Here is a 20284-nt window from a genome sequence, read left to right as displayed (position 1 = left end):
CCCCCCCCCCCCCCCCCCCCCCCGCCCAGGGCTGTTGGGGGAGGGCTTCCTAAGGATTATGCGGAAAGAGGCAGAGGAAATAGCTTTGTAAATCATGCTGGGCTTTCTGGTATTGGCATCATTGTGAGGTCAGTTCTTGCCTCAGCAAACAAGACTCAGCATACAAACATCATTTCGAATCTATTATTCCACCAATTATACCTCATTCTGTGAGACACAGTTAATAGTTAAGAGAAACTGCAGTTTATAATAATAGTATCCCCAAAATAACAATAGTAGCTAACAGCAATGGATCTGTCTGAAGGTACTTGAACTATGGAAATAGTTTACCCATATGCAATCCTCATTACAGCTCTATCAACTTAACACTGTTACTGTTCCCATTAACGATGAGGAAAACAAGGCTTTGCGAGGCTGGTCTCTTGGGTGTGGATACATAGAAAGGGTGGTGTGTAGAGGAACCAGGAATGTGAGCCTCTGAAGTCAGAGCCCCAAACCCTAACCCCTGTGTGCCTGGCCCTGTCTATTGCACAGTGCTGGATAGCTCTGTGTAAGCACGTGGAGATACCTTGGGTGTACTTATTCCGAGCAGTCAGGGGTTTCTCCAGACTCTGGTGACACACCCCAGTTGTGACCAGTGGCTGCAGCTCAGATGTGTATAGGCACTAACAGGTTCAGATCTTTTTTCCTTCCTGGTCTCATTTCAAGAGCCTGGTGACTCTCAGGCATTGGTACCTCCTTCTGCAGGAGTCAATACAATTGTTATTTACTCTGGAGAGTCACTATTGCTTCTGACTTGTGTGCATGCCTGCATAATTGCTCAGTTGTGTCCGACTCTTTTGTGACCCCGTGGACGGCAGCCCACAGTGTTGGTGAACAAAATCTTGGCTTTCTCCTCCCACTGAAGCTGAATGAAAATTACAGAGACAGAGTTTGGAGGATATTAAAAGGTGGCTTTAATCCTTAGCTGGTGGAGAGGGCAACATAGTAGGCTCATTCCTCAAGAACTGTGCCGCCCCTCCTGAGGAGGGGCCTAGGGGTTTATATAGGATGAGCGCTTGCAGTTAAGGGTCAGTGATGAGGAACAAAGGTGTTAGGATCTGGTCTTCTTCCTCCTGCATTGTTTCAAAAATAGCCACAAGCTGGCTTCAGGTAGCCTCTGGCAGTCTGGTGGCCCAGTAGTTGGGTCCATTGTGTATTTTTACTTGGGCCTTCTTTCTGATACAGAAAAACTTCTGTGGGTTGATCTGCCAAGAGAGTGCTATAAAGGTGAACACCAAATACAGGATGTAATTGGCATAGAACCAGAGGATAATAGGTGCAAAATGTAGCTTATGCAGAATTAGGGGGCAGAAAACCAAACTTATTTACAGACATGCAGAGTTAGGGGGCAAAAAAACAAGCTTAGTTACAGAGTACAGATTCAGTTCAGTTCAGTTCAGTTCAGTCTCTCAGTCGTGTCCGACTCTTTGCGACCTCATGAATTGCAGCACGCCAGGCCTCCCTGTCCATCACCAACTCCCGGAGTTAACTCAGTCTCAACGTCCATCGAGTCAGTGATGCCATCCATCCAGCCATCTCATCCTCGGTCGTCCCCTTCTCCTCCTGCCCCCAATCCCTCCCAGCATCAAAGTCTTTTCCAATGAGTCAACTCTTCGCATGAGGTGGCCAAAGTACTGGAGTTTCAGCTTCAGCATCGTTCCTTCTAAAGAAATCCCAGGGCTGATCTCCTTCAGAATGGACTGGTTGGATCTCCTTGCAGTCCAAGGGACTCTCAAGAGTCTTCTCCAACACCACAGTTTAAAAGCATCAATTCTTCAGTGCTCAGCCTTCTTCACAGTCCAACTCTCACATCCATACATGACTACTGGAAAAACCATAGCCTTGACTAGACAGACCTTAGTTGGCAAAGTAATGTCTCTGCTTTTGAATATGCTATCTAGGTTGATCATAACTTTTCTTCCAAGGAGTAAGCGTCTTTTGATTTCATGGCTGCAGTCCAGATTAGGAACAGTTAAAAGTAAAAACTAGGAAACTTCGGGACTGTTCACTGTTCTCTTTATCTTCTTTGTTCTCAGGAAAGGGAAAGAAAAACTCATTCCTCATTTTTCCTTTTCACTGCAATACCAGTCTCCTCTGTCCATGGAATTCTCCAGGCAAGCATACTGGAGTGTGTTGCCTTTCCTTCCTCCAGGGGATCTTCCCAACCCAGGGATCGAACCCACGTCTCCTGCATTGGCAGACAGATGCTTTAGCACTGAGCCACCTTGCTTACAGCATTCTTTTTTTTTTTTTTAACATGTGATGCTTTTTGGTAACATAAGGCTAATTAGAATGTTATTGAATACTAATTATAAACACACGTTCTTAGAAATAATTACTGTGTGTATTGTATTTTTTAAACTCCTTTTCTTATTAAATACTTTTTAAATTAAGAAGTAGAGGACCTGCTCTGGAGAAGGCAATGGCAACCCACTCCAGTACTCTTGCCTGGAAAATCCCATGGATGGAGGAGCCTGATAGGCTGCAGTCCATGGGGTTGCGAAGAGTCGGACACGACTGAGCAACTTCACTTTCACTTTTCACTTTCATGCCTTGGAGACGGAAATGGCAACCCACTCCAGTGTTCTTGCCTGGAGAATCCCAGGGACGGCGGGGCCTGGTGGGCTGCCATCTCTGGGGTCGCACAGAGTCGGACACGACTGAAGCGACTTAGCAGCAGCAGCAGCAGAATACTTGCTCACCAGCTGTTGTCAGGGGGAGGAGTTCAGCATTCAGAACTCCTAAGCTCCAAATTAAGAACAGGTTCATTCAATGTTTATGGGGCACGAGTCAGGGAGATGAGGGGGAAACCTTGGTGGCTAACATATCCTAGCAACCTCAAAGAGATCTGTTTCTTCTTAAAATGAAATTTTTGGAGCCAAACTGGGGTTATCTCATAGAAGGAGTGGTTGATTGGTAATTGCTGCCCACATTTTGGGAACTTTCACACCCAGGGTCCCAGCCTAGCAAAATAATGGCTTTCCTGTCAGTGGGGGTGGAAGGCAGGGGAAGAAGGAGATCTCCCAGCTGGGCCTGAGTGACTCTGGTGACCCCCCAAGTGAGGGAGGGGTGCTTTGTTCTGGCCTGTGTCCATAATGTCCAGAGGCTTCTGACCCCCAGCTGTGGGGCAGCAGCTTGGGCTTAACTTCTCAGTTTCCAGAGGAAAGTGCTACATCCCCACAACCTGCAATCCGTGCCTCGGGAGACACTGAAGAGAATCCCCTGGGCCAGAGAATGCCCTCATCCCCCTATATGAGTTGACATGCTCTTTCCTTCCTGGCTGTTTCTCTGACACAAGGGACAGCATATGTTATGTTCTCCAAGGTGTCTGTCCCCTGAGAGGCCCACCCTGCTTTGCTTATGGGTGTGTTGGGGGTCGAGGAGGGAGAATTATTGGACTGGGTGGGGTGGAGGTCAAAGGTTATTCACATCCTTTGATCTTGTGACTGTGCCTCAAGCCCTTTCCTGGTTTTCATTTTGTCTCCTGGTAATGAATTTAACAAGTGGAAAGTGAAAGTGAAAGCCACTCAGTAGTGTCCAACTCTTTGCGACCCCATAGAGTATACAGTCCATGGAATTGTCCAGGCCAGAATACTGGAGTGGATAGCCTTTCCCTTCTCCAGGGGATCTTCCCAACCCAAGGATCGAACCCAGGTCTTCCACACTGCAGGCAGATTCTTTACCAGCTGAGCTACAAGGGAAGCCCAAGAATACTGGAGTGGGTAGCCTATCCCTTCTCCAGCTGATCCTCCCAATCTAGGAATCAAACTGGGGTCTCCTGCATTGCAGGCAGATTCTTTACCAACTGAGCTATCAGGAAAGCAAGTGGAAGAAGGATTTATTTTGAAACAATTACAGATTCATAGGAAAAATGGTGCTGAGAGGACCTATGTAGTTTTTACCTGGTTCCTTCCAAGGGTTTCACCTTACATAGTTGCAATGTAAGACCAAAAACAGGGGAGTGAGATTGCAGTAATGTGTGAGTATAGTTCCAGGCCATTCGATCACGTGTACAGATTCAGGGAATTGCCATCCCTCTGCTTTAAGACTATCCCATTGCCACCGAGATCTCCTTCTGACGACACTAATATGTTCTCTAGCACTGTAACTTTGTCATTTTGAGAACATGATATAAATGAAATCATGAAATATGTATGTGACCTTTTGAGATTGCTTTTTTCATTCAGCATAATGCCCTTGAGATCATTCCAAGTTGTTCCATGTATCAATAGTTTGTTCCTCTTTATTGCTGAATACTGTTCCATGGCATGGATGTTATCATGATTTGTCCAGCCATTCACCTACTGAAGGACGTGTGGGTTGTTCCAGTTTGGGGCTATTACAGATAAAGCTGTTATGAACAATCATGTGTAAGTTTTTGTGTGGGCATAAATTCTCATTTTGCTGGGGTAAAAACCCTGATGCTGGGAAAGATTAAAGGCAGGAGGAAAAGGGGATGACAGAGGATGAGATGGTTGGATGGCATCACTGACTCGATGGACATGAGTTTGAGCCAGCTCCGGGAGTTGGAGATGGACAGGGAAACTTGGTGTGCTGCAGTCCCTGGGGCCGTGGAGTCGGACACGACTGGTCGACTGAACTGAAATGAAAAGCCCAGGAGTCCATTTTCTGGGTCGCATGGTGGTTTCCTGTTGATTTTTTTTTTTTCCTTAAAGAAACTGCCAAACTATTTTCCAGAGTGGGTATAACATTTTACATTTGAACTAACAAGGTTTGAGAAATTCAGTTCCTCTACTGAATTTGATGTTTTTACTGTTTTTTATTTTAGCTATCCTTTTTTTTTTTTTTTTTTAAAGAATTCCTCCCCTACAGAAGGGCACTGCCACTGGTGAAAATAAATTGGAAGACCCCATTTTTGTACAACAATAGAATGTCAACACTGGCCAGAACCTCCTCCAAATGAAAAATGGACCCAGAGAGGGGTGGTGACCCCTGCAAGGTCTCAGGGAACTAGGAGTATTTTAGATGTTCGGATTGGTGTGTAGTGAGATCTCAGTGTGGTCTTGATTTGCATTTCCCAGTTGGCTGGCGCTGCTGAACATCTCTTCATGTGCTCACTTACCATGTGTATACCCTCTTCAGGCTTCCCTGCTGGCTCAGTTGGTAAAGAATCCATCCGCAATGCAGGAGCCCGAGGTTCGATCCCAGGGTTAGGAAGATCCTGTGGAGAAGGAAATTGCAACCCACTCCACTATTCATGCCTGGAGAATCCCATGGTAGACCGAGGAGTCTGGCGGGCCACAGTCCATAGGGTTGCAAGGAGTCAGACACAACTGAGCGACTAACCAGCAACAGCAGCAATACCGTCTTCACTGAAATAGGTGTTCATGTATTTTGTCCCTTTTCTTATTGTATTTTTGAGTTATTGTTTTGAGGGTTTTTTTTTTTTTTTCATATATGAGATACAAGTCCTTCATTGGGCATATTGTTTGCAAACATTTTCTCCCAGTCTGTAGCTTTTCATCCTCTCAGCAGAATCTTTCACAGAGATGAAGGTTTTGATTCCAATAAAGTCTAATTTATCAATTTTTAAACTTATGGATCCTGCTTTTATTGTTGTCTAAAAACTCTTCACCAAATCCTAACTCATAAAAGAGAAATCCTGTGTTTCTTCTGAAAGTTTTATACATTTTTTTTTTACATTTCAATCTGTGACCCATTTTGAGTTAATTTTTTGTATAAGTGTGAGGTTTAGGTCAAGGTTTCATTGTTTTGCCTGTGGTCAGGGACAAATAAATGGTTCCTGCACCGTTTGTTGACAAGGCTGTCCATACTCTATTGGATTGCTTTTGGGTCTTTGTCGATCAGTCGGCCATACTTGTGTGGGTCCATTCAGGGTTTTCTATCATGCTTCATTGATATATGTGTTTATCTCTCTGCCCATACCACCATGTCTTGATTACTGTAGCTAAACAGCAAGTCTCGCTATCAGGTAAAATTTGACTTTCATCCTGCAATGGTATGATTACCAAATCTTATCACCCACTCAGTTTCCCTTCTCCTTTGCCTTTTAGGAAGAGTTAAGAGCAGATTTAAAGCTTTCTTTTAGTAACTGGATGAAATCTTATGTATTTACATGCTCCAGCTTTTCTTCTGGCTTGAGCTGAATGGTTGTCTTTTCCCTTGAATTTGATTTTTCAGTATATGTTTCTAAACTTTTTCTATTCATAATAACAGCCCTGCAAAGGAGGTATAAGCATTTCCATTTCATACTGGAAATCTAGGTTCATCCAAGGCCACATATCCAGTCAGTGGCAAAGCCGGAATTCCCACAGGTGTCAGCTCACTCCCAACCCCCTCCTTCCCATGGCCACAGAATGCCTCTCAGTTCCAGATTCTCTTGTCCATGAACATTTGGGTCTGAGCTTAGTGATCTCTGAGGTCCTTTTAGGTTCTCAGATTCCCATCTCATGCTAACAAGTTGCTGATTGAGATGAGACCAGGAGTAGGGCCAGTTGGATCTGAGCTTTGCTGGGAGACCTGCTCTCAGTTCAGTTCAGTTGCTCAGTCGTGTCCAACTCTTTGCGACCCCATGAATCGCAGCACGCCAGGCCTCCCTGTCCATCACCAGCTCCGGGAGTTCACTCAAACTCAATTCCATCGAGTCGGTGATGCCATCCAGCCATCTCATCCTCTGTCGTCCCCTTCTCCTGCCCCCAATTCTTCCCAGCATCAGAGTCTTTTCCAATGAGTCAACTCTTCACATGAGGTGGCCAAAGTCTTGGAGTTTCAGCTTTAGAATCAGTCCTTCCAAAGAACACCCCTGACTGATCTCCTTAAGAATGGACTGGTTGGATCTCCTTGCAGTCCAAGGGACTCTCAAGAGTCTTCTCCAACACCACAGTTCAGAAGCATCAATTCTTCGGCACTCAGCTTTCTTCACAGTCCAACTCTCACATCCATACATGACCACTGGAAAAACCATAGCCTTGACTAGACAGACCTTTGTTGGCAAAGTAACATCTCTACTTTTGAATATGCTATCTAGGTTGGTCATAACTTTCCTTCCAAGGAGTAAGCGTCTTTTAATTTCATGGCTTCAACCACCATCTGCAGTGATTTTGGAGGCCAAAAAAATAAAGTCTGACATTGTTTCCACCGTTTTCCCATCTATTTCCCATGAAGTGATGGGACTGCATGTCATGATCTTCGTTTTCTGAATGTTGAGTTTTAAGCCAACTTTTTTGCTCTCCTCTTTCACTTTCATCAAGAGGCTTTTTAGTTCCTTTTCACTTTCTGCCATAAGGGTGGTGTCATCTGCATATCTGAGGTGATTGATATTTCTCCCGGCAATCTTGATTCCAGCTTGTGCTTCTTCCAGCCCAGTGTTTCTCATGATATACTCTGCATATAAGTTAAATAAGCAGGGTGACAATATACAGCCTTGACGGACTCCTTTTCCTATTTGGAACCAGTCTGTTGTTCCATGTCCAGTTCTAACTGTTGCTTCCTGACCTGCATATGGGTCTCTCAAGAGGCAGGTCAGGTGGTCTGGTATTCCCATCTCCTTCAGAATTTTCCACAGTTTATTGTGATCCACACAGTCAAAGGCTTTGGCATAGTCAATAAAGCAGAAATAGATGTTTTTCTGGAACTCTCTTGCTTTTTCGATGATCCAGTGGATGTTGGCAATTTGATCTCTGGTTCCTCTGCCTTTTCTAAAACCAGCTTGAACATCTGGAAGTTCACGGTTCACGTACTGCTGAAGCCTGGCTTGGAGAATTTTGAGCATTACTTGACTAGCGTGTGAGATGAGGGCAATTGTGTGGTAGTTTGAGCATTCTTTGGCATTGCCTTTCTTTGGGATTGGAATGAAAACTGACCTTTTCCAGTCCTGTGGCCACTGCTGAGTTTTCCAAATTTGGTGGCATATTGAGTGCAGCACTTTGACAGCATCATCTTTCAGGATTTGAAATAGCTCCACTGGAATTCCATCGTCTCCACTAGCTTTGTTCATAGTGATGCTTTCTAAGGCCCACTTGACTTTACAATCCAGGATGTCTGGCTAGGTGAGTGATCACACCATTGTCATTATCTTGGTCATGAAGATCTTTTTTGTACAGTTCTTCTGTGTGTTCTTGCCACCTCTTCTTAATATCTTCTGCTTCTGTTAGGTCCATACCATTTCTGTCCTTTATCGAGCCCATCTTTGCATGAAATGTTCCCTTGGTATCTCTAATTTTCTTGAAGAGATCTCTAGTCTTTCCCATTCTGTTCTTCTCCTCTATTTCTTTGCACTGATCCCTGAGGAAGCCTTTCTTATCTCTTCTTGCTATTCTCTGGAACTCTGCCTTCAGATGCTTATATCTTTCCTTTTCTCCTTCTTTTCACAGCTATTTGTAAGGCCTCCCCAGACAGCCATTTTGCTTTTTTGCATTTCTTTTCCATGGGGATGGTCTTGATCCCTGTCTCCTGTACAATGTCATGAACCTCTGTCCATAGTTCATCAGGTACTCTGCCTATCAGATCTAGGCCCTTAAATCTATTTCTCACTTCCACTGTATGATCATAAGGGATTTGATTTAGGTCATACCTGAATGGTCTAGCGGTTTTCCCTACTTTCTTCAATTTAAGTCTGAATTTGGCAATAAGGAGTTCATGATCTGAGCCACAGTCAGCTCCCGGTCTTGTTTTTGCTGACTGTATAGAGCTTCTCCATCTTTGGCTGAAAAGAATATAATCAGTCTGATTTCGGTGTTGACCATCTGGTGATGTCCATGTGTAGAGTCTTCTCTTGTGTTGTTGGACGAGGGTGTTTGCTTTGACCAGTGCGTTCTCTTGGCAAAACTCTATTAGTCTTTGCCCTGCTTCATTCCGCATTCCAAGGCCAAATTTGCCTGTTACTCCAGGTGTTTCTTGACTTCCTGTGTTTGCATTCCAGTCCCCTATAATGAAAAGGACATCTTTTTTGGTTGTTAGTTCTAAAAGATCTTGTAGGTCTTCATAGAACCGTTCATCTTCAGCTTCTTCAGTGTTACTGGTTGGGGCATAAGCTTGGATCACTGTGATATTGAACGGTTTGCCTTAGAAACGAACAGATATCATTCTGTCATTTTTGAGGTTGCATCCAAGTACTGCATTCTGGACTCTTTTGTTGACCATGATGGCTACTCCATTTCTTCTGAGGGATTCCTGCCCGAAGTAGTAGATATAATGGTCATCTGAGTTAAATTCACCCATTCCAGTCCATTTTAGCTTGCTGATTCCTAGAATGTCGACATTCACTCTTGCCATCTCCTGTTTGACCACTTCCAATTTGCCTTGATTCATGGACCTGACATTCCAGGTTCCTATGCAATATTGCTCTTTACAGCATCGGACCTTGCTTCTATCACCAGTCACATCCACAGGTGGGTATTGTTTTTCCTTTGGCTCCATCCCTTCATTCTTTCTGGAATTATTTCTCCACTGATCTCCAGTAGCATATTGGGCACCTACTGACCTGGGGAGTATCCTTTCAGTATCCTATCATTTTGCCTTTTCATACTGTTCATGGAGTTCTCAAGGCAAGAATTCTGAAGTGGTTTGCCATTCCCTTCTTCAGCGGACCACATTCTGTCAGACCTCTCCACCATGACCCACCCGTCTTGGGTGGTCCCACACGGCATGGCTTAGTTTCATTGAGTTAGTCAAGGCTGTGGTCCGTGTGATTAGACTGACTAGTTTTCTGTGAGTATGGTTTCAGTGTGTCTGCCTTCTGATGCCCTCTCGCAGCACCTACCATCTTACTTGGGTTTCTCTTGCCTTGGACGTGGGGTATTTCTTCATGGCTGCTCCCGCAAAGCACAGCCGCTGCTCCTTACTTTGGATGAAGGGTATCTCCTCACCGCTGCCCCTCCTGACCTTGATCGTGGAGTAGCTCCTCTCAGCCCTTCTGCACCGGCGCAGCCACCGCTCCTTGGATGTGGGGTTGCTCCTCTCGGCCGCCGCCCTGCTCTGAAACCTGGCAAAAAAGGAGGGTATGGGCTGGCTGGGTTGTCTGCAATTAATCTCAGCTCTCTTTATTTAGAGGACCTTGATTCCCTGGAATGGATTAAATTTGATCAGAAGTGATGGATGAAACCAAGACCCAGAGACTCAGACTACACTGCAGGCTGGATGGCTGGGATGATGCTTTGCAGTGATCAGCCCTCTCATCATCTCCCCAGCCTCGTCACCTTGTTGGGTGGAGATGTCACAGAGGCTGTGGGTTGAGCAGAGAGCCCCAGCTGGGGCAGTAACCCCAGGACTTGTGACCTGTGGGACACTCAGTCTGGTCAGCATCGGCACTGACCCCTACAGGGTTGACCTCTTCCTCTAGAAATGTGGGAACACTAACCCTTTCTTTAATATTTAGTGTGTACCCACTCCAGCACTGTTGCCTGGAAAATCCCGTGGACAGAGGAGCCTGGTAGGCTGCAGTCCATGGGGTCTCGAAGAGTCTGACACGACTGAGCGACTTCACTTTCACTTTTCACTTTCATCCATTGGAGAAGGAAACGGCAACCCACTCCAGTGTTCTTGCCTGGAGAATCCCGGGGACGGGGGAGCCTGGTGGGCTGCCGTCTCTGGGGTCGCACAGAGTTGGACACGACTGAAGCGACTTAGCAGCAGCAGCAGCAGCACGTCCTTTAGGACCCCGAGAGTCCCAATGATGAATTTTGTTTACCCAAACATCAGTCTTAACTATATATGTTCTGAAGTGTGTCCCATCCAACGCCTTTGGGAGATGTGCGCTGGAGCACAGAAGGCCTCAGTTAAAATGCAGGTGGCACCAGTAAGCTTCAGTAAGCTAGTGGCTGGCCCTGAATTCTAAACGAGTGACCAGATGTCCACACTGGAGGACAAGGGAATGAAGGTGGGCTCTGGAGATGTGGTTTAACTAACAGTGATTATTGCGTTTCTGTGGTAGTTGACATTTTATCCTAGAATCAAGTGAATTTTATGTTTTTCTCCCATGATATATCTGTGTGCTTCCAAATAATATGTTGTGTCTACCCCCAAATGTTGTAGTAATGCCGATGCTCCAAGAAGCCACACCATGTTTGGCTCAGGTCTTCCAGGTGTGACCCCAGGTAGAGCTTGGGAAATGATACCACAGGCCTCAAGTTAGAACTAGTTTATGTGGTTAACTCACCCAGCCAGCTTGTTGGGCATGGAGGGAACGATACCTAGGAAATGTCAGTGGGATAGGTATGGGGTATGGGTGCAGGCCATTCCTGGGCTGAGACCATGGGACACCCCAGGAGAGGAGCTGGCTAGAGGATGCAGTGAGGCCCCTGTGGTCTTGGGGAGAGGGGGTGCCTGTTTGGGGGCAGACAGCAGGCAGCAAGGGCCACACTGGTCCTGCCCTACTGGCTGCCTGAGAGATTGCAGGATGAATTAAACTGTTTTTAGAAGTCCTTCCTGCCAGTGTCCAGGCCCTTATGAGACTGTCCTGCTTTGCCTTTTATTCACAGTGCATTTGAGGGAAGTGTGGGGAGCTAAGCATCACTCGCTCACAAGCCTGTACTGCATGTCTACTGTGGAGGCACTTCCCCAGACGTCACTGGTTGCACTCAGCTCCCTAAGAGGCCCTCATATTTCCAAGAAACAATGATCTGTAGTGCCCTGCCTCTCAGCGTGACCCAGGGCCTCGATATGTGTAGGACCGAGGGGGTTCCCAGGAGGTAGACTTTCAGGTTTTTTTTAATATAAATTTATTTATTTTAATTGGAGGCTAATTACTTTACAATATTGTATTGGTTTTGCCATACATCAACATGAATCCGCCACGGGTGTACACGTGTTCCCCATCCTTCAGTTTTAAAACTGAAGATGTTCTGGGCAGATGGGGATAAGTTGGTCACCCCACTGCCTCCCTTGCTGTGACATTTTATAAGAATGGACTTCCAGCCCCTGGCTATAGGGTGAGAGAGGAGACTATGGCAGGTCAGGGATGGTACCCAGGATGGAAATAAGCCTCACGGCAGGAAGGAATTGGAGGCTTCCAGGAGAAGACGGGTGGCAGGGCCCACTTCTCCCTCTTATTTGTATGTGAAAGTCCTCCCGTCTGGCCCTGCCTTCATTGCCCATTATGACTTGTACAACATTTTTAACCTACTGTGTAGAATCCATACAAGTAATGATAAAACTGGGCTATAGAAACACAGTGCCAGAGTGGAGCGGCGCAGCGGCAGAGCTTTCAGTATGACCAGGATGCAGATCCACATCTTGCTAACCGATCGAGTGAGGATCACCCAGTGCCCAGGTCTCAAGAGCCCCTGTGCTGTTCACTCATTCATCGCCCATGCTCGCAACCTTGTCTGGTGGGGCAGGAGTTTTGCCCAGCATATCCTCAACGACAAGAATGCACCTTGCAAGAGGTGAAAAATGGAAAAAGATGTCCCAGTGCTGCTCCAAAGCCTGAGAAGATGGGGTGCCCTTCTGTGCTGAACATGCCTGTGGGAATGCCCTGGTACTTCATGCTCAAGCGAAGAAGACCAGTCCAGGGCTTTTGGGTGAAGCATTCTTGTGCCAGCTGAGCTCACATGCTGGGACAGAGCTGGGTCTTAGACTCCAGAATGTAGCTGCAGTGAAGCCAGCCAAATTTCGAACGTGCTGGCATCTACATAGCTGAAGAAGTGGCCTTGATTACGCATGAGAAGCTTATTCATTTGAAGTTTTTGTGCACTGACCAGTTTAAATGACGTCAGCATCTTTACATAATTACAAAGTGGAACATGAAGCTCTAGGTAGTAGTCTCCTGAGTGGCCCGGAGAGACTTCTGGCCAAAGAACGAGAGAAATTAAAGCATCTAAAATGTCTTCAGTGGTGTCATCAGCACTATGGAGTGGAAGCCTTACTACACAGGCAAGCTGTAGGAGTGCAGAAAGCTGGCCACACACGGTACTGCTTAACAGTCTCATACCACTCTTTTCACTCAGAGGTGCTTGGTCTTTGTCGATTCCAGTGACCAGACTCCTGTTTGTGAGGACACAGATGAGGCTCTCTTCAGTGCTGCCAGGGGTGTAAACAGGTACCCTGCAACAAACCAGTTCCTATCAGCCATTCTGAGGCTCCTTTCTGCTGCCCACTGCATTTCAAGTTGCCTGAGACAGATAAGCCCGAGCTGTGGGTGATGGTATGCAGTGCCCTCCTTCACCCTTGCTTTTTGACCCTTCACTAACCCTTGAAGATCATCTGGTCAAAGAAATTGCTGAAGGTCCAGTGGACGTTTTGGGCCACATGCAGATTGCTGGAGATGGGTGCTGATCACAGGGATCTCAAAATTCTGAGAAAGCCTCTGCAACCATTGCCTCAGAGTGGAGTGGCTACTGCACACGGGAAGCCAGAACCCACCCACGTCAGCTGACAGTTGTTTTGGAAACCAGTCGACCTTGGGGGATTTGTATTTCCCATTCTCTAAGGAAGTGTTTCTGACTGTCTCTCACTAAAGGACAACCCAGGCTACCTTGTTTTTCTTCTGGATTATTGAATGCTATATAGTCTAATCAAATGTTGGGGGCAGGGACCAGTAGTGTCTTTAAATTGTAATTTTTTTTTTTTTTAAATTGTGATGTTTTCCCACTCTAGACAAGGAAGAGAGTAGGTGATTCCTGTCATAGCTGCTGAGATTGGGGCTGTGCCTAAGGGGAGAGGGATTTTTGTAATGCTCTTTCCCAAGCCTTGGGATAGCGATAATCCCAGTGGCTCATTATCTCTGTCCAGCAGCCTATATTTTAGCCTTTCCTCAGCTCTTCCCTAATTGAGTCATCTGAAGCTCCTCTCCTCAGTGATCTCTGACCTATAGCCTCTGAGAAAATAGCCCACAGGACTGGGCCCTTCTTAACCATCCATCTTGCTTCTAAACTATGTTAAGTTTCTGTAGTGGCTATCTTATGTAAGATCCAATAAAAAATATTATATATATTTTCTATTAAATGTTAAAATGTTATATATATATATATATATATATATAAAAGAAACACAGTGCCCTTTGCACTTTTCAGAATTACTGAATTAACTGAAATTCAGTGATGGAAAGCTCATGTGTTCAAAGAGGCTGGAATCTTCTTGGCAGTGCCTTGCACAGCCCCAGTGATGGGGACCTCACCACATCACCAGGCAGGCCCAACAGCTGTGGCCCCACAGGCAGTAGGCAGCTCTCTCCTATTTGGGTCATGTCTGCCCTTCTGTATCTATCCCCTGGAGCCGATCCAGCAGAGCCCGTCTTCCTGGTCACTTTCCTCACTGTGTCTGATAGAAGGGCAATCTTCCTTCTCCCACAGGTCCCTCTAACTGGGTTGACACAGAAAGCCCCAGGGGCCTGGGCTACCCTCTTTAAAAGCCTGTTTGGCCCTGAAGGTGGGCCTTGCTGAGGGGCAGATGTGGCCCCCGGATCTTGTCCCGGATCACAGAGCTGTGACCAGAACCTCACTGGTTCTGGTCATCACTCACCAGGGGGTCTCAGGCCCTGTGGAGGCTGGTGGGCCTGGGGTTTCCTGGAACCAGCAAAAATCTTCCTATGATGGGCATCCTCACCCCATCAGGCCCTGCCAGTTTGTTATGCCCTCAGGAGCCCAAGGCCTGCTCACATGCTGCCTTCTCTCTACCGTCTTCTCTCACTTCTCCCTGACTTGGGAGCCCTTACGGAGAATCCTTGCCAAGCGTGGAAGAGCCCTGGACAGGTCGTTGGGTCCATTCTCCAGGCTCCAGCTGGGCAACATCTCTCTGGAGCAAGCAGACACGGGGCTCACTGGAACCACACTCCCTGACTTTTATCACCAGGGAGTGGGACAGAGACCCTTACGGAGAGCATCTGCCCTAATGCCAGTGGAGACATTCCTGTGGATCCCTGCCTGTACCCTAGACCACACGCCCCATATCCCACCCACCCATGGCCAAGACAAAGTGATGTAGAACTGGCCTTGCTAGTGGGCCATCGGCAGCCCTGGATCCTGTCACTGACTTGGACAAGTGAGCCTCTGGGCCGTGGCTGCCTCTTCACTTTCAGACTGCTGCTGCTCTTGGGACGCTGCCCTGCTGGGCTCACTGCTGCTCCAGCCTCCCTGTCCCAGGAAAGCTTGGGTCCCATGAATCAACTTGTAAGTTTAATACACAAACAGGTACATATAGTTCACAAGGAGTGGGGACAAGTGTTAGTCAGGCCTGATTTGGTTTACCTTAAAGTCACAAGTATTTAGAATTCCCACCCTCAGCACCAACACATTTTTAGGAGCAATTGTGACTTTCTGAGCTATCAGCACAAAGTCCAATGCATTTTATTAGGACACGTCTATGTGATCAAACATGGGGCATATGGGTATGTAGTTGTGAATGCCAGTGCTTTGGGGGGCACCTGTATGTGCCAAATTTAGTGACATAACAAGGTCAGGTCTTTTCAGCAATGCTCTCTGTGCTGTGGGGCGCATGATGTCCACGTTGTAGAGTGGAGAAAATTGATGGGCATTTCGAGGGAACTGCCACATCACACAGTGACAGAGCTGGGGTTCAGGGACACTGTCTTAAGAGCCAGTTTGTGTCCCACCCCAAACCCCGACCAGCCAAGCCAGGCCTTTGCTACTTCAATCTCCAGACCGACAGACACAGCAGGCTGCTTACTTATATTTATTGCTTTATTTTCCCAAGCCATACTTGGCACTGGTGGCCCCCACATTCCTTGTTCCTCAGTTTTCCTCCCTTGCTGCACCTTCCCTCAGCCACAGCACATAAGCATTGACAGCAGGGCCTGGCATGGGGTGGGGGCAGCAATCAAGAGGCTTAGAAACCCTTCCTGAATGAATAAAGGGAAACCCAGTCCACTGAACAATGCTTAATCATGTAATTCATCTGTTCAGAAATGTATAGTGAGGAAACGACTTGTGTATCTAGCAATTGGCAAGACAGTAAATAAATCTTGGGACATCCGCCTATGAAATATTTACAAGTCAGGTTTTAAAGATTTATTGTGAACAGTTTTGACTTGGGGGAAGAATTCATTCTATAAATTTAAGTAGAGGTGGCAGGATGAACATCCGTGTGAAGATATGATCTGGATCCACAAGACTTGAAGAGGATATGCCTGAACAGAGGTAGTTCTCTGAGTGGGAAGCCTATAAATGGTTTTGTTCTTCCTCTTTGTGACATTCTGTGTTTTCCATATTTTTACAGTAAACGTGTCCCGCGTTTATAATTAGAAGAAACTACGAATTAAAAGCCCTGAAGTTTGTGATGATACCCCCCACACCCACCTTTGCCTGGTGCAGCGAGGTCTGTCATCGTGGCCTGTGAAATGAGATGTGAGGTGGGAGGAGGCTGGTCTCCAGGTCCCCGAGGATGGACCAAGGATGCGGCCAGGAGGGCAGCCAGGGGACAGGATTGTCTACAAGGACCATTCCTATGCCAGTCACTGTTCCTGCTGCATTTTTTTTTTTTTTTGCTTGCACTGGGTCTTCGTTGTTGCATGCAGGCTTTCTCTGGTTTCGGTGCACGGGCTTCTCATTGTCATGACTTCTCTTGTTGCAGAGCACAGGCTCTAGGCACGCGGGTTTCAGCAGCTGTGGCTTTCGGGCTCAGTAGTTGTGGTGCATGGGCTGAGTTGCCCCATGGCATGTGGAATCTACCCACACCAGGGGTGGAACCTGTGTCCCCTTCATTGGCAGACAGATTCTTAACCACTAGACCACCAGGGAAGTCTTCCCACTGCATTTTTTTTTTTTTTTTTTTAGTTTTATGGCTCCTCAGTGATGGAGACGAAGTAAGATAATAATACCTTAGTTCTTAAAGAGAGGCAAACCTATGAAACATTTTCTTTTCTGGGAAGATTGAGAAGTGTTTCTGTCCAGGAGGCCTCTGATGCCCACTCCCAAAGGCTGGCTTAGAGCTTGGGAATCCAGTCCTAAGCGTTGGCCAAACATCTTAGGGAAGTGAGTGTACCTGATGGGCTTTGTGCCATTTAGGAAGAGTGGGCCTGAGTGGTGAGGACAGAGGCCAGGAAGGACAGCATCTGCTCAGGGGTGCCTGGGATCCAGTGCTGAGTCTGGAGTTTTATACCTGGAAGAATGTGGCAACATCCCTGGGTGGGCTTTCATGCAATCATTTTGGTCAGCCGTGAGTTATTTGGTGACCACTGTTTGCAAGTTGGCACTCTGCTAATGTCATAAACAGCAGGGGTTTCAGAACTCTGAGGCCAGGAATGGTGTCAGGATGGCTGCCTGAAATGCAGTCATTCATTCATTTATTCATTGTTGTCAGTAATTCAGTCATGTCTGACTCTTCGAGACCCTATGGACTGCAGCATGCCAGGCTTCCTTGCCCTTCACTGTCTCCCAGAGTTTACACAAACTCATGTCCATTGAATCAGTGATGCCACCCAACCATCTCATCCTCTGTCGTCCCCTTCTCCTCCTGCCCTCAATCTATCCCAACATCAGGGGCTTTTCCAATGAATCAGCTCTTCACACCAGGTGGCCAAAGTATCGGAGCTTCAGCTTCAGCATCAGTCCTTCCAATGAATATTCAGGGTTGATTTCCTTTAGGATTGACTGTTTTGATATCCTTGCTGTCCAAGGGATTCTCAAGAGTCTTCTCTAGCACCACAGTTTGAAAGCATCAGTTCTTTGGCACTCAGCCTTCTTTATGATCCAACTCTCACATCCATACATGACTACTGGAAAAACCATAGCTTTGACTAGTCGGACCTTTTTCAGCAAAGTGATGTCTCTGCTTCATGCAATACGTAATTATTGATCACCTAGTCTCAACCATTGGAGGTACAAAACAGAGTGGACCAAGCCCTCCTGAGCGACATAAACAGTGGGCAGATGCACAAATAGAGGCAAAGTTGTGTGTCAAAGAAGAGGGGAAAGAATTGGGTTTTGTGAGGGCAGAGGAGGTAGAAACAGAGCTGGATTCTGCTCAATGCATCTGGGGTCATGTACTCTGAACTCTAACATGCCACCTTCATGCTTCTACTATTTAACCTCTGCATGGGTAACACAACTGTGAATCAGAAGGTGCCTGTCTTCCAAAGGCTTTTTAAAAAATTTTTTTCTGTTTATAGGTTTATTCAACATAAAACAACCCCTTTCTAAAGGCTCTTGTTAGTTGCAGTAAGATGAGAGAACTATAGTGAACTGTGGTTTTCATATGGGACCCTCCTATTACAAATACTTAGTTTCTGGATAAAATAGAATACCATCAAATATTTGAATACAGAGCTGAACTTGTAAGAAAGGAAGTGAAATCTTCAGGGGCAGGAAGTGATGAACAGTGTATCTGCTGACTCTGTAGCAGGGATTGAGGGGAAACTGTGTAAAGAGACTCTCAAGAAACTCGTGATGGAGATTGGGTATTAGTAATCTCACAGGCACCAAATATGACATGGGGCGTTGGCACACAGATTCATGCATGAAATTGGGTCCTTGGTGAGAAAGTAACCAGAAAAACTCTGCCCACCACCTGGTTAGAGGTAAGAAGCATATCTCTAACTGGACCTTTAGGTGAAATAATTCTGAGAAATCAAAACCTCATGTCTGAGCCACGTGAACTTGGAAGCAGAATGTATACTATCCACACAGTATGGGGATCTCTAATCAAATAAATTAGCATAAGAAATTGCTTCTGGACTGGTGCTAACTCTTTGCTCTCTGGTAGACACAGAGGAAAACCACTCTGGAGGGATACTTCCAGACCAAAAGTATCCCAAGAGAAGGCTGTGCTCATGGAAGAGGAGCTTCCACTAAACAGTCACACAGGAAACGACCCACCATAAGCCACAGACAGCACATATATCATTGAGGAAGACTAGCACCTCAAGATTTTGAGATAATGGTACACTTTGAAAGAGACTATAAAATTGTATTGAGGGCTTCCCTGGTGGTCCTGTGGTTAAGAATCCACCATGCAATGCAGGGGACACTGGTCTGATCCCTGATCTGAGAAGATTCCACATGCTGAGGGGCAACGAAGCCCGTGCAACACGACAACTGAGCCTGAGCTCCAAGAGCCCGGGAGCCACAATTACTGAGCAGTGGGCAGCGACCACAGAAGCCCATGTGCCCTGGAGCCCACACTCCACAAGGGAATCCACCACAAAGAGAAGCCCAAACACCGCACCTAGGAGTAGCCCCACTCCTTGCAACGAGAGAAAGCCCACGTGTAGCGGCGAAGACCAGTGGAGCCAGTAAGTAAATATAAATATATACTGACATGTTTAAAGAAGTGTAAGAAGAAATAGAAAACACCAGGGAAGAACAAAGGAACAAGCAGATTTGAGAAACACATAGAAATTCTATAGCTATAGAAAGTAAAAAGTGAATGGTTAGGTAGTAGGTTAGATGCAATGACTGGTTAATTAACAGATTAGATAAGTTCCCAATTTGAAGTCCTTAACTTAATGACATCTGCACTAAATGATAGTAAGTGGAAGATAGGGTTGAAGAGTCACCTGAACGCAGCACAGAGGAATAAAGAAGTGGAAACTGTGACACTTCCAGAGGAGAAACCTGGCAAGCACAGCCTTGGCCAAGTGACCAAGTTTAGCATCACCAGTGATAAGTTATCTTGAAAATATGTACCCTTTAACTAATAGGGTGAGAAGAGCATTTCACCTCTGTGGTCTTCCTCCCTGAAAAATATAACCCCTGTCTAACCTTGAGAAAATTATCAACAAACCCAATCTGAAGAGCATTTTACAAAATATCTGATCAATACTCCTCCAAACTAGGAATGTCTGAATGTCTTGTCACAGTCAAGAGGAGCCTAAGGAGCTCAAACAGCCAAATGTGTTGTAGTGTCCTGGCTGGGATTCTGGGACAGAAAAAGGACATGAGAAAACCCAATGAGAGCTGAATAAAGTATAGTTTCATGAGTTAAAAGAAAAAAGAAGTGGAAACTATAAAAGGCAGTTTAAGAGACAAGGAAACAGTAAAAATAAAGTCCAATATAAGTCTGAAATGAGTCCCAAAGAAGAGAACAGAAAGAATAGGTAAAATAGACAGTATTGAAAAAAAATCCAGAATTAATAAGACGTATAGTACCTCAAAATAAAAAAAGCATAGTAATGTCTAACGGAATTTACAAAAGAAAGTATCCCTATACATATCATCTATAGCTTCCCTGCACCATCTTCTCTGGTGGCTCAGTGGTAAAGAGTCCGCCTGCAATGCAGGAGACCCTAGCGCGATCCCTTAGTTGGGAAGATCCCCTGGAGAAGGGAATGGCTACCCACACCAGTATTCTTGCCTGGAGAATTCCATGG

General features: G+C 46.0%; 1 protein-coding gene and 1 pseudogene across 2 annotated transcripts in view; both read left to right on the top strand.

Moving 5' to 3' along the window:
- SLCO2A1 (solute carrier organic anion transporter family member 2A1) overlaps positions 1-20284 on the top strand; it is a 92408-nt gene that overhangs the window by 3054 nt on the left and 69070 nt on the right. The gene's annotated exons all lie outside the window — the stretch shown is intronic.
- On the top strand, positions 11820-13910 carry LOC120857357 (annotated as a pseudogene).

This window comes from Oryx dammah, unplaced genomic scaffold, assembly GCF_014754425.2.
Source record: "Oryx dammah isolate SB20612 unplaced genomic scaffold, SCBI_Odam_1.1 HiC_scaffold_2, whole genome shotgun sequence".
NCBI classification, from domain to species: domain Eukaryota; kingdom Metazoa; phylum Chordata; class Mammalia; order Artiodactyla; family Bovidae; genus Oryx; species Oryx dammah.
The sequence above is the reverse complement of the archived record's forward strand: the minus strand, read 5'-3'. Positions and strand labels throughout refer to the sequence as shown.